The sequence below is a fragment of the Physeter macrocephalus genome, chromosome 2, assembly GCF_002837175.3.
Source record: "Physeter macrocephalus isolate SW-GA chromosome 2, ASM283717v5, whole genome shotgun sequence".
In the NCBI taxonomy this organism is placed as follows: Eukaryota; Metazoa; Chordata; class Mammalia; order Artiodactyla; family Physeteridae; genus Physeter; species Physeter macrocephalus.
Window position 1 is genome coordinate 84,226,335 of NC_041215.1, and position 15,353 is coordinate 84,241,687.

General features: G+C 36.1%; 1 protein-coding gene across 1 annotated transcript in view; it reads right to left on the reverse strand.

The window, feature by feature from the left end:
- Positions 1–15,353, reverse strand: part of SESTD1 (SEC14 and spectrin domain containing 1) — a 141,425-nt gene that overhangs the window by 54,118 nt on the left and 71,954 nt on the right. The window lies entirely within an intron of this gene.

The following is a 15,353-nucleotide window of genomic DNA, read 5'->3' on the forward strand; positions in this document are numbered from 1 at the left end:
TACTTTTCTAACATGAAATTTCTCTATCATCCCTTTGGTTATATATTAACAAAACATATCCTCTAATAGTAGAGTAAAACTCAGGATAACATATACTAATATTTAATTTGAAAAACAGAACTAGAAAGTAGGGAGAAGTTCAGAGAATTCATAAACTTGAAACTTACCCGTTAAAATGATACTCTTTAAACTTTAAAAGATTTCAAATACAAATTACAAAATAAACAAAGATACCACTTTGGCTCTAAATAAAACTTCAATGAAGATACACGAGTATTAAAGAAATACATATGTGGGAGAAAGATATTCAAATGGTAGTGTTAATGCAAAAGACTTGATAAGAAAAATAACATGTCCAACTGGAAAGAGCACCATTCCCACCCTAAACAACAACAAAGCCCAGATAATCTACAAAATTAAAACTTTTCTGAAACTCCTCAGAGAGCTGAGGTCACAGAAAAACCAACTAGTCTGAATATGCAGAGAAGACAGGCACCATAGAGAGAGCGGTAGAAGGGGTGACTATCAAATGTGAGGAGCAAATCTCTGGGGATGATGGAACTATTCTGTATCTTAACTGTGATGAAGGATTTATGACTATATCTGTCAAGTCTCAAAATTGTAGGCTAAAAAAGGAATGTTACTGTATGTAAATTATACCTTGATAAATTTAACTTTAAAAAAAGGGGTGGGGAATAAACTCAACAACATAAGGAGGACTTGTGAAAGAACTACCAGGGAAAGAAAGAAGGAAAAGAAAAATTCAGAAACATACCCAATATGCAAAATTAGCTATCCATACTATATATGAAGTTGTAATGTAAACAGTAAATAAGGGGAAATAACCAAGACTATAAAATGCTTTGCTAAAAGGGGGGAAGGGGAGTCACCTTAGGAAGATAACAAAAACATGGTATCAAAAGTTCATAAAAGGGGACTTTCCTGGTGGCACAGTGGTTAAGAATCCACTGCCAACGCAGAGGACACGGGTTCAACCCCTGGTCCGGGAAGATCCCACATGCCGCAGAGCAACTAAGCCCGTGCACTACAACTACTGAGCCTGCGCTCTAGAGCCCATGTGCCACAACTACTGAGCCAGTGCGCCTAGAGCCCGTGCTCTGCAACCAGAGAAGCCACCGCAACGAGAAGCCCACGCACTGCAATGAAGAGTAGCCCCCACTCAATGCAACTAGAGAAAGCCCACACGCAGCAACAAAGACCCAATGCAACCAAAAATAAATAAATAAAAATAAAAGAATTTTAAAAGTTCATAAAACTATCAGAGAAAAATAAATCCTGTCATAATTAGAGTTTATAACAAATTACTATTGATAACAACATATTAAATGCCTTGGATGCTTTTGTTAGAAAAGAAAGGCTAATGAATAATGAGCTAAGTGACCTACTTAAGAAGTTGGGGGGCAGGGAGTGGGAGGAGAACAACAGAATACATCCAAAGAAAAGAGAAGGAAGGGGAGAAATTAATAAATTAATAAAGCCAAAAGTTGTTCCTTGAAAAGACTAAAATGAAATCAACAAAGTTCTGATAACGTAAAGCAAGAAGAAAAGGAAGGTACACATAAATAACACTAAAAATAAAAAGAACATGGCTACATAGACAGCAGTGATTTAAAAGATACAGATGGACAAAGGACATGCTTTTGTCAATAACTATGCAAATTTACAAGAAATGGACAAATTCCTATAAAAAAAGTAACTTATCAAAACTGACATAAAAAACCCCAGAACACCTATAATCAATGAGGTGAAGTGAATCACTAGATTCTTTTCATTTTCAGTGATCATACTGTTAGTGGTAGTTTTAGCATTGCTATTCAGAGATCACTTGATGAAAAAGACAGCAAATGATTAATATGGGTTATTCTTATTCTCCTATCCCTCATGTCCTTGAGAAAACAGAATTCTTGAGAAGGAAGACGTGAAAGGGAAAAAGTTACCCTTATGGTCTTCAATTTGAATTGGAAGTATCAGATTAAACTCATGATGTATTTCATTTTAAATAAAAACATGCACACTCACATAATATAAATTTTCTAGTTTTGTCCACAGAAACGTTTAGAAATAATGACGAAAGCATTCTGTAGAAATGCACACTCCTAGCATCCCAGATTGTTGTCTTCAAATACTGTTTCCCCCTAAATGAAATCAAGGTTCCTTGGAGAAATGGCCAATTCTAGGTCTGGGGCTGGAAATACACATGGTGAGCTTGTAACATCTTCCCATTCAAATATCAAGAAAGCCATCCAAGACTTTTAGGGTTGTGCCAAAAGGTCTGGAAAAGGCTTCCACTGGCCAAATAAGTAACAATTTGCATATCAATTCAAATTCTTTAATAAACTAAAGGATCTAGGCATTGAACATCAATGGCTGCTAATATCACAAAAAATGAAGACAACTATTATGAGCCTCATGATCAAGGAAACATCATCACCAATAAACAACCTTGGAAAAAGAAATTCAGGTCTTAATCTAATCAACTGTTTGAATCCAACTATGAATTCATGGAAATAAAGAGATGCAAAAGAGGAAAATAATATGTTAAACTATACCACGTGGATGCTCACTGAAACAAAAAATCCTGTAAAACACATATCCTGGTCTCCCCAAGGAAAAAAAAATTGTGTAAGAAAAGAGAAAGAAATTAAGATTAAAAAGCTTAATTTAATGGACTAACACAAAACTCCACAACCAATAATAAGAGAATTACATATTCTTTTTAAGTAAACAAGAAATATTTAAAAACTTGAGCGTATATCAGGTCATAAAGAAAACCTTGGTACAATTCAAAGGAAATAACCCATAACGTTCTATCACCACAATGAAATTAAGTTGGAAATCAATAACCAATCAAATCAGAAATCATTAACAAGATTTTAAAACCTATCCATTTGGAAAGGCATCTCAAACCAATCACAATATCTGGACAGTATCTGGATCCTAATTCAACGAAATAAGTCAATCTGTGTGCATTCACAATTTATGTATAAATTTATGAATAAAATTTAAAATATATTATTTATACAGAATGTTTTTATATATTACTAAATCCTTTTATAACATTCATCAAATTTGAAGCCAACTGGCTCTTTGATATTAAGGAACTGTTTATTTTAAGGCATGATAATGGTCTTGGGCTATATTTTTTAAGAGTCTGCAGACATTCAAATGTCTTAAATTTCCTTCACTATAACATCCCCAGCCTTCCTTGGGCGAAGTGGATAGGGGTAAGGATGGGGCAGGTGGACCATGGGTTGACAGTTGCTGAACTGGGTATAGGGATACATGGAGTTAACTATAATATTCTCTGTTTACTTTTTGATGTGTTCATAACTCCTTATAATAAAAATACTAAAAAACTAAAACACATATAAATCTCTTTAAAAAAAATATTCCCAGAAAGAAAATACCAAGCCCAGCCAATTTACAAGTGAGTTTTAAAAATTAAAGAACAAAGGATCAATCAAGATGGCCAAGGAGGAGTATGTGGAACTCACTTCGCCCTCATGAACACATCAAAAGTACATCTACACGTGGAACAATTCTCACTGAAGATGAACTGGAAACTGGCAGAAAGACTCCCATACAAGAAAGGCTATAAGATCCACATGGAATCAGGCAGGAAGGGAAAAGACATGAAAAGGTCGGGACCTGTGCCCCTAAAAGGGGACACAGAGGAAAAGAGAGATTACATGCGTGGAGACCGGCCCTGGGGAGTGAGCAGTTCAAGCCACAGACTGGGCATCTCACTCTTGGGGTCCAACACAGGGGAGACAGGCCCGTGGTTGGCTGGAGGACTGCTGGGACTAACTGGAGGGGTATGGGAAGCCTGGACTCCATTTGTGAGAAGCGTGCATGCCTCATTTGCCCATGAGGCAATGAGGAGAGAACAGAGTGAGGACCGTCCAGTGGCTGCAGGGTTTCCTGTGACTGCCTCAGTGCATATCCCAGCCGAAGCGAAGCAAAGGCTCCAGGACCACTTACTCCATGTTGCAAGTGGTACTGGATCTAGGGGGTCACATGACCAGGAGAAAGCTCAGCTGTGGATTCAGAGGCAACTCGGTTGCAGAGCAGCAACAGCCACTGTTGGCACATACTCAGGCAGTGCATCAGAAGCAGCCCAGAACTCTGACAGCAGCCACTCCCCTACAGCTCACCTCCCAATACACACTGAGACCACAAGGCCCCACCTGCCCTGTGGTGTGGCTTCATGACAGGACAATGGTGGCAGAGGCTGGGGGTGTGATTGGCTGGGGCTGACAAAGGGGACTTGGACCCCAAGGCTGTGTCTGAATGAAGGGGGAGAAACAATTGCTGGCACCTGCAAGGCGGTGCAGCTTAGAATCTGTCTGCAGGCAAAACAAGCCAAGAGTGCACACAGGCCCCACTTGCTTCAGCACTCCCCCACTCTGGGTCAAGGGTCATGGTGCTGGGAAAGTGGAAAGCACACACTTAAAGGGAACAAAGTCAAAGCAGGCCTGACCTTCAGGGCTTCTGCTCCACCAACTTGGGATCAGATGCCACACCTGAAAGGGCAGTGATGGCCACTGAGCAGAGGAGAAGCCTCGTCTCATACCCGGCTACAGCTCTGGCCCCTCCATCTCCAGCGCCAGCTCTTACCAAGATGATAGTGGCCAGCATACCCTGAGGAAAGACATGACTGGCATCCATGTCAAATCCAGCTCTCCAACCACTGGGCACTGGGCATATGCAGTCTGTACATGAACGATCCCACATAAGGACAGCCCTTTAAGGCCCAATAGGTAACTATTTCACCGAAATTCATAGAGACAGAGAAAGTTAAGTAAAATGACAAGGCAGAGGAACTGGTCTCAAATGAAATTGCAAGAGAATAACCAGGAAAAAATAATGAAACAGAAATGAACAATTTACAGAAAAAGAAATCAAAGCATTAGTAATAAGAATGTTAACTGAATTAGGGAAAAGAATAGATTAGCACAGTAAGAATGTTAACAAGGAACTAGAAAAAAGCAAGAAAAACCCAATCAGAAATGAAGGATTCAATAACTGAAATAAAAAACACACTAGAAGGAATGAATAGCAGACTAAGTGGTGCAATCTTCTGCACAGAATAATGGCAATCATCCAGTCAGAACAGCAAAAAGAAAAACAAATTTTTTAAAATGAGAGCAATTTAAGAGATCTCTGGGATAACATTAAACATATCAACTTTCACACTATAGGGGTCCCAGAAGGAAAAAAGAGAAAGAAGAGGATCAAAAATGTATTTGATAAGATTATGGCTGAAAACGTCCCAATCCTGAAGAAAGCAGCAGATAATATGTACAAGAGGCACAGAGGGTCCCAAATAAGATGAAACCAAACAGATCCATACCAAAACATACCATAATTAAAATGGCAAAAGTTAAAGAGAGAATGCTAAAGGCAGCAAGAGAAAAACAGAGATTCATATACAAGGGAATCCCCATAAGGCTATCAGCTGATTTTTCTGCAGAAACTTTGCAGGTCAGAGGACAGTGGCATGATATACCTAAAGTGCTAAAAGGGAAAAAACTGCAAACTAGGATACTCTACCCAGCAAGATTATCATTGAGGAACGAAGAAGAGATTAAAAGAAAAAGACTTCTCAGACAAGCAAAAACTAGAAGGGTTCATCAGTACTAAATCAATTCTAAAAGAAGTGTTAAAGGGTCTTCTCCAAGTGGAAAGGAAGTAATAATCCATGGAAAAGGGAAAATCTCACTAGGACAAGCAAATATACAGTAAGGGCTGAGGAACAACCACTTAAATAAGCTAGTACAAAGATTAAAACACAAAAAATTATAAAAGAAACTATAACTTTATATAAACAGTGAAGGCATAAAATGAAGATATAAAATGAGACATCAAAAACACAAAGTGGAAGGAGTGAAATATGTAGATATTTTAGAATGTGTTTGAATTTAAACGACTACCAGTTTAAAACAAGCAGGTATAATTATAAGTCAACATATATGAAGCCCATGGTAACCACAAATCAAAAACCTTCAATAAATACACAAAAACTGAGAAGAAAGAAACACAAGCATAATACTAAAGAAAATCATCAAACCACAAGGGAAGAAACAAAAAGAAGAAATCAACAGAGAAGAAACTACAAAAACAACCAGAAAACAAGTAATAAAATGGCGATAAGTACATACCTATCAATAATTACTTTAAATGTCAATGGACTAAATGCGCCAATCAAAAGACACACTGTGGCTGACTGGATAAAAAACAAGAGTCATCTACGTTCTGCCCCATAAGAGACTCACTTCAGTGCTAAAGGCACACACAGACTGAAAGTGAGAGATGGAAAAAGATATTTCATGCAAATGGAAATGATGAGAAAGCAGGGACAAAACAGACTTTTTTTAAAAAAAGGCTATAACAAAAGACAAAGAAGGACATTATATAATGATAAAGGTATCAATACAAGAAGAGGATTTTACACTGGTTAACATATATAAACCCCAAACAGGAGCACTTAAATATATAAAGCAAATAGTACAGATATAAAGGATGAAACTGACAATCATATTGGGTTGGCCAAAAAGTTCGTTTGGGTTTTTCCATAACATCTTATGGAAAAACCCAAATGAATTTTTTGGCCAACCCAATAAAATAGTAGTAGGGGACTTGAGCATCCCACTTACATCAATAGACATCTTCCAGACAGAAAATCAGTAAGGCAACAGTGGTCTTAAATGAAACAATATACCAGCTGAACTTAACAGATGTCTACAAAACATTTTATCCAAAAATAGCAGAATATACATTCTTTTCAAGTGCACATGGAATGTTCTCCAGGAATGATCACAAGCTAGTCCACAAAACAACTCTCAACAAATTTAAGAGAACAGAAATTATATCAAGTATTTTTTCCAACCACAACAGAATGAAACTAGACATCAATTACAGAAAGAAAAATGGGAAAACCACAAATATGTGGAGACTAAACAACATGCTACAAAAAACACCAGTGGGTCAATGAAGAAATCAGAGAGGAAATCAGAAAATACCTGAAGACGAAAATGGAAATACAACTTTCCAAAATCGATGGGGTGCACCAAAAACAGTTCTAAGTGGGAAGTTTGCAGTGATACAGGCCTTCCTCAAGAAGCAAGAAAAATTTCAAATAAACAACCTAACCTACCATCTGAAGGAGTTAGAAAAAGAAATACAAACAAAGCCTGAAGTCAGCAAAAGAAAGGAAATAATAAAGATCAGAGAAGAAATAAACGAAATAGATACCAAAAGAGAGGCGAGATCAATGAAACCAAAAGCTGGTTCTCTAAAAAAATAAACAAAACTGATAAACCTTTAGACAGGCTCACCAAGAAGAAAAGAGAGACACCAAATAAACAAAAGAAAAAAAGAAAAAAAGGAGGAATAACAACTGATACCAGAGATATAAAAAAAAATAGCAAGAGAATACTACCAACAGTTATATGCCAACCAACTGGACAACCTAGAAGAAATAGACAAATTTCTAGATATGTACAACCTGCCAAGACTGAATCAAGAAGAAACAGACAATATGAACAGACTGATCACTAGTAGCAAAACAGAATTTGTAATTTAAAAAACTCCTAGCAAACAAAAGCCCTGGACTGACTGGATGGTTTCACAGGGAAGTTCTACAAAACATATAAAGAAGAACTAATACCAATTCTTCACAAACTATTCCAAAAAACCGAAGACGAAGGAACAATCCTAAATGGATTCTACGAGGCCAGCATTACCCTGATACCAAAACCAGACAAAGACACTACAAAAAAAAAAAAAAGAAAATTACAGGCCAATATCTTTGATAAATATAGATGCAAAAATCCTCAACAAAATACTAGCAAACTGAACCCAACAATATGTAAAAAGGGTCATATACCATGATCAAAAGGGATTTATTCCAGGGATGCAAGAATGGTTCAATATTCAGAAATCAATGTCATACACCTCATTAACGAAAGGATAAAAATCACATGATCATCTCAATAGACACAGAAAAAGCATTTGACAAAATTCAACATGCATTCATGATTAAAACTCTCATCAAAGTGGGCATAGAGGGAACATATCTCAACATAATAGAAGTCAGTAATGACAAACCCACAGCTAACATCATACACAATGGTAAAAAGCTGAAAGCCTTTCCTCTAAATTCAGGAACAAGAAAAGGATGCCCACTCTCACCACTTTTATTCAACACAATTTTGGAAGTCCTAGCAATAAGTGGTGCTGGGAAAACTAAACAGCTACATCTAAAAGAATGAGATTAGATCATTTCCTCACACCATATACAAAAATGAACTCAAAATGGATTAAAGACCTGAATGTAAAACCTGAAACCATAAAATCCTTAGAGATGAACATGGAACATTCTTTGACACAGATTGTAGCAATATTTTTTTGGATCTGTATCCTAAGGGAAAAAAAGAATTAGTAAATAAAAGCAGGGTTTCCCTGGTGGCGCAGTGGTTGAGAGTCCGCCTACCGATGCAGGGGACACGGGTTCGTGCCCCAGCCCAGGAAGAACCCACATGCCGCGGAGCGGCTGGGCCCGTGAGCCCGTGAGCTGGCAAGAATGTGGAGAAAAGGGACCACATTACATTGTTGGTGAGCATGTAAATTGGTGCAGCCACTGTGGAAAACAGTATGGAGTTTCCTCAAAAAAACTAAAAACAGAACTACCATATGATCTAGAAATTCCACTTCAGGGTATATATCCAGAATAAGCAAAAACACTAATTCAGAGATACATGCACCCCAATGTTCATAGTAGCACTACTTACAATAGCCAAGATACAGAAGCAACTCAAGTGTCCATTAACAGATGAATGGATAAAGATGTGGGGTGTGTGTGTGTGGATATATGTGTATATACATATGTGTGTGCGTGTGTGTAAATACACACACGCACACACATATATATACATATATAAAATGGCATATTACTCAGCCATTAAAAAAAACAAATTCAGCCATTTGCAGCAACATGGATGGACCTAGAGATTATTATGCTTAGTGAAATAAGTCAGACAAAAAAAAGACAAATACTATATGTTATCAATTATTTGTGGAAGTTAAAATATAAAACGAATGATAGATACAGAGAACAAACTAGTGGTTACCAGTGTGGCGGGGAGGGGCAAGATAGGGGTATGGAATTAAGAGATACAAATTACTATGTATAAAATAGATAAGCAACAAGAATATATTATACTGCACAGGGAATTATAGCCATTGTTTTGTAATAACTTTTAATGGTGTATAATCTCTAAAAATACTAAATCATTATGCTGTACACCCAAAACTAATGTAATAGTGTAAATTAACTATACTTCAGGGACTTCCCTGGTAGTGCAGTGGTTGAAAATCTGCCTGCCAATGCAAGGGACACGGGTTCAAGCCCTGGTCTGGGAAGATCCCACATGCCGCGGACAACTAGGCCCGTGAGCCACAACTACTGAGCCTGCACGTCTGGAGCCTGTGCTATGCAACGAGAGGCCGCGACAGTGAGAGGCCCGCGCACTGCGATGAAGAGAGTGGCCCCCGCTCGCGCAACTAGAGAAAGCCCTCGCACAGAAATGAAGACCCAACACAGCCAAAAATAAATAACTAATAAATAAATTTTAAAAAAAACAACTAATTTGACTTACCCTTGAAAAATACTGAATTAAAGTTTTTTTTTTTAAAAAAAAAACCAAAACTATACTTCAACCAATTGATATCAAAGAACAGATCATTTCAATCTTTTTAAAAAATTTTTTTGAAGTATTTATTTATTCATTTATTTATTTATGGCTGCATCAGGTCTTAGCTGCAGCAGGCGGGATCTTTCATTGCAGCACACAGGCTCTCTAGTTGTGGCGCACGGGCTTAGCTGCCCCATAGCATGTGGGATCTTAGTTCCCCGACCAGGGATCGAACCCACGTCCCCTGCATTGGAAGGCGGATTCTTAGCCACTGGACCACCAGGGAAGTCTCCCAGATCATTTCTATCTTAAACAAATGCTTCCAAAGAATAGAAATGCAGCAAATAACTCCAACTCAAATTATGAGACTAGAATAACATTGAAACCCAACAACAATTTGAGAAAAGAAAAAACCATAATGAATGGCAAGTATCCAGGTTTAGCTGGTATCAAGTGTCAGCAAAGCTGTTGGGCAGCATGAATTCTTACACAGCAGAAGTGCATACATAAATTAAAACACCTTTGGAAAACAATTTGGCATTATCTTGGAAAATTTGAACATTTCTATAACCTATGCCTGGATATTCTGCAAGCAGAAAAATCTTATACATATTTATCAGGAGACATATGTAAGAATATAAACATCATTCATAATGTCAAAAGAATGGAAACAACACAAATGTCCATCAATAGGAGAATAAGTAAATTGTTTTTATTCACAGAATGGAATAACATTCAGCAGTGAAAATGAATCAACTACATCTACTGCAAGCATATGCATAAATCTTAAACATATAATGGTGAGTGAGAAAAAGCAAGGTACTGAAGACTAAAATCATGATATTATTTATAAAGTTCAAAAATAGGTGAAACTATATTATTTAAGAATAAATAATATCTTTAAATGGGAACTCTATAGAAATAGATATAAAAGAATAATAAAAGATAAACACTCCCTATTTTCTTCTAAAGATTTTGTCTTTCCCATTTATGTTTTTAATACACACACACACACACACACATACACACACACACACACGAGAACATGAACAAAGGATGGGTAGACACAAATAAGTTAGGTGTTAAGGGCTGAGGGGTATGTGAATGAGACCAGGGAGTGGCACTCAAATTTATTTCAAGCTGTTGATATTTGGATTCTTAGGTTGGGCTGTGGGTACCCAAGTGTTTTATTATTAAGTTTCATGTTATATGTATTTTTTAAGAATATGTTCTAAATACTATATTAAAATACTAAAAACAGAAAGAATGAACAGAAATAGGGAATCACTGACAGAAGGGGCACCACGAGATGTGAACTCAGACTGAAGAAAGGGTAACTCTTCTGAGGCAGCAAATAAGGAGGTTAGAGAAAAAATGGACAATCTTGTGGTGGTGATGACAGAAAGCAGAGGAATTTATGTGCCTCTTTTTTTCCATTAAAAAAATAAAAAAGATATTGAACATCAAATTACATTTTTGGTTAGTTTAATAACAACAGACTATATTATGCCTATCAATTTTAAAAGGCAATTTAATGCTATCTCTACTATGAAGAGTTTAGCATATCAATTTCACTGTTCTCCTGTTTTGGTACTAATGGGACCTAATTTAAGATAAACAATAAAAAGAACACAGAAAATGGTTTTCTCTTAGTGAAAAACTTGTTAAAGAGGGCCTCTATTTCATCCTCTTGTTCTAATGCAACTTCTTTAGACTAGTTCTTAGAGACAGGTATGATGTTAAACATGAAATAACGAGTGGAGTTAGGCCACAGAAACCATTTAATCTGCCACCAACTCCTTTTGGGATCAAGACAGAAACTTGCACACTAAGAAAATTAAACACAATCAGATCCCAAGGAGGGGCTTTTCCTTTCTTCAAAACTGCCAATCTATTAAACAGAAATATACTAATAATGAAACAAAGAAATATATATTTATTCCATGAGGAAATAAACTACTTGCTAAATTGAGCATCAATTCATATCTGAAAAGATAACATTTCCAGAGCACTCTCTGCTGAAAAGAGGACTGAATAGAAAACTTAAATAACATAATGAATGGTCTTTTTGCTCTTCTGCTCTTCTATTTCTGCTCTCTTTATTTGCCACAATATTCAATTTAAGCAGTGAAAACATAACTCTTGAGAAATTGCTATCATGTCCCTTATAATTTGACATTTTAATGTCAAATGTTCAACATTCATTATTTACTGGATGTTAAATTTATTTATTAGAAGTATTATTTATTAGAAGTTATGTGTTCTAGTGCTGGGAATATAAGGATAAATAAGTCATGCTTCTGCAAAGTAAATGAGCTTTTTATTTCTGCAGTATTCCAGAGAGAGTTGTGCCCGCTTTTATAAAAAAGATAGATTAAAGTTTTCTGGTTTGCTTCTAAAGACTTTACTGAAAATACTCTAAATCTAAATGTTGTCCCTTTGGTCGTAGTAGCACAGAGGGCCAAAGGCTTTACTAGAATACCCCAAATGATTTCCAAATCCCTTTCCTAGGTTAAACACCATTATATGATAATTGGAAGGATACTGAGCCATAAGCCAATCATTTCACGTTTGTGCCCTAGCTCTGCCACAAATTCACTGACTTGTAGAAGTCAACCTGAAGGAATTCACTCCAGGCTTATCTCCCCATGTGCCAAAGAAGGCAGCTGCATTAAATTATCTGTGATGTCTCTAAGCTCTAAGAGGTCATAGTTCTAATGAGTTGTCATCCTATACATTTAATTTGGGCCATTTTCTCTAATATATGACCTGTCTTGCCCAATGAAAAGAGCACTTGTCACTTTCTACCCACTCTGGTTAATCTCACTATTATACTTAAATACATTAAAATCATTTTGCAGCTGTAGTTCCTAAATACAATAAAATCATTAGCAACAGATTTCAAGTTTAATAAGCCAAAGGGAAAATTCACAGTTATTGTTATATATGGCAAAAGTTTATTTACATCTGAATATTCCTCTTGAAAGCTTTTTCCTAAAAAATCAACTTAAATGTAAATAGTACAGATTCTTTCATGATGTAAAATATATTTGAGAGTATACTATCCCTTACTAAATTTAATTTTTTAAATAGTTGGCTAAGATTACTCCTATTATATTTTTACTTATGCAAAACAAACGTAAACAAGGGAACATCATAATTATAGAGACCTGCATAGAACAAATTTTCTCCATCATCACAAAAATTTTATAGAATCCATATTCTTATAAAATTCACTGGTGGCTGTTCAAAGTGAAAACAGTAGATCTGCCATGTAGATATACAGAATTATATCAACAGCAAAGGTATCTCAAAGCTAAATAATGTGAAAAAAAAAAAAGCAATAGTTTGAACAGTCAGCTGACTCAAAACTATCATCACTTCAAATTAACAATTTAGAGAACTATCTACCATGGTGAAATATCTCAGTTTCCACTGCAGTAATCTCATCTTTACTTGAGAGGAGAAAGTGTAGAGGAGGCTGGCAAAACAGCTATAACTGCTTCTATTTTATTGTATAATACATGTTTCAAAAAGAATGAGGGAAACATTTTAGGAAGAGTTTGCAGTAATAGGAAAGAATCTTACTGTATTAAAATGCTGTATATCTAAGAATCACCTTTTTTGAAGGGAGTCAGGAGTGGCATCCTAAAAGAGGAAGGAGAAGCCCTACTCCCACCACACAGCAAAAGTACACTCTGTTCACAAAGGTAAAGAACTGTTCACCAGCCTTCGGAAAATGACACCACTTGCCAGAATGCAATGTATAAACTACAGACAACTGCTTCCAAGAGGATAAATCAAGTTTGGAAAGATAATTTAACTCTATTCTTAAGTGATAGCAAATGTCACAGAGGGATGTGATTTCACAAAAAGAATAAATTCAAAGGCACAAGCAAAAATAAGACACTGCGTTTTTCGAGGGTGGGGTGGGGGAGAGTGGGAGTTTCAGGCCTGAAGTAAAACGTTAAAGAAATGCTAAAAAAATAAGTTGTGTAGAGAAAGATTTCTGGACGTTAGAAAGGCACAGAAACATTAGAAAATAGATAATCTACATGAAAAAAAAAGAGAAAACTGACACATTTCAGAGCCAATGTGGCAAAACAGATTTGGAATCCCAACACTAGGTTATTTTCTCTAAAATCATTCATTGCAGCTTCTTAAATTACAAAATACTAGTAAAATTTCCTATATTCCCTTCTGTTACAGTTCTTAAAGAAGCCACTAATACAGCAAACCTGTACAAAAGTTTAAACATAAAGCAATGCAAATCAGGGAGTCAGTTTATCTTATAGGAGATGTTTTATTACTGGCAAAGAGGAAAAAAATGATAAATAAAAAATCCAGTCCCCCAAAGCAATGATCACCAAAATTAAAAACAAAACTAGAAAATAAGAGTCTAAAATATAATACTGAGATCACATGTATTATGTCTGGCCCCTTTTCACCTATGATTCTAAATATGAAAACACAGAAATAATGACATAACTGCTGAAAATTCTAAAGAAATATTTTCCAAAGCTATAGAAAAAGCTACAATCTTTAGTTAAGTGACTCCTTAATGAATAAGAAATAACACTATGAATTAGAGCAAAAATATTAAAAAGTACAAAAAGACTCTAGGCATTAGAATATTCATTTAAACATAATATAGTCAGTTGTTTATTATCTACTATAAAACCTCCAAATATCTATTGACATTGTCATCTACTCTAATTAAGTGGTTAATTGATAGGAAGACCATTTTTCTAGCTCAAAAGCACATCTCCTTAAAAATCAAACAATGCCTTGCTTGTGGAGAAGATGGAACCACGAACTCAACATTTCATTTTTTTCAAAAAATACTTAAAATAATACATTTTCCAAAAGTACTGTACATTTTAGAAAACAGTCCACTGCATCACTCTAAAGCAGTACTTCCCAAACAGGTACGAAAATCTTCTATCATTCTACAGCATTTTATCACTTTTTCCCAGAACATAATGTAGAAGTAATATACAATGAGCTTATTTTAAGTTTAAAAAAAGAATTCACTAAATTATTAATATTATAAAATACTGAATTAAAGTGAACTTCATAATACCATCTTAACATATACCAAAGTAAAAGAAAGACCAATTCTGGCTCTTCCCATCTACAAATGGAAGTCATAATCTTTAATTTTAAAATAGTTATGTAAGATACAGAATGAATTGTAAATCATTTTTAAAACTATCTACTTTCATGTTGGATTTTAAGACTACATATAAATTAGGATGAAAAATGGTATTATGCCATCAAAAACAGAGGGGGAAACTTTTTATAACCTGATCTTTGAAATTTAACTTTTACACTTAAAAAAAAAAATCCAGCTGGTTTATTTTTATAATTTTTACGTTTCTTTTGGGGTTTTTTTTGTGTGTGTGGTACGCGGGCCTCTCACTGTTGTGGCCTCTCCCGTTGCGGAGCACAGGCTCCGGACGCACAGGCTTAGCGGTCCGGACGCACAGGCCTAGCGGCCCTGGCTCACGGGCCCAGCCGCTCTGCGGCACGTGGGATCTTCCCGGACCGGGGCATGAACCCGTGTCCCCTGCATCGGCAGGCGGCTTCTCAACCACTGCGCCACCAGGGAAGCCCAATTTTTACGTTTCTTTTTAA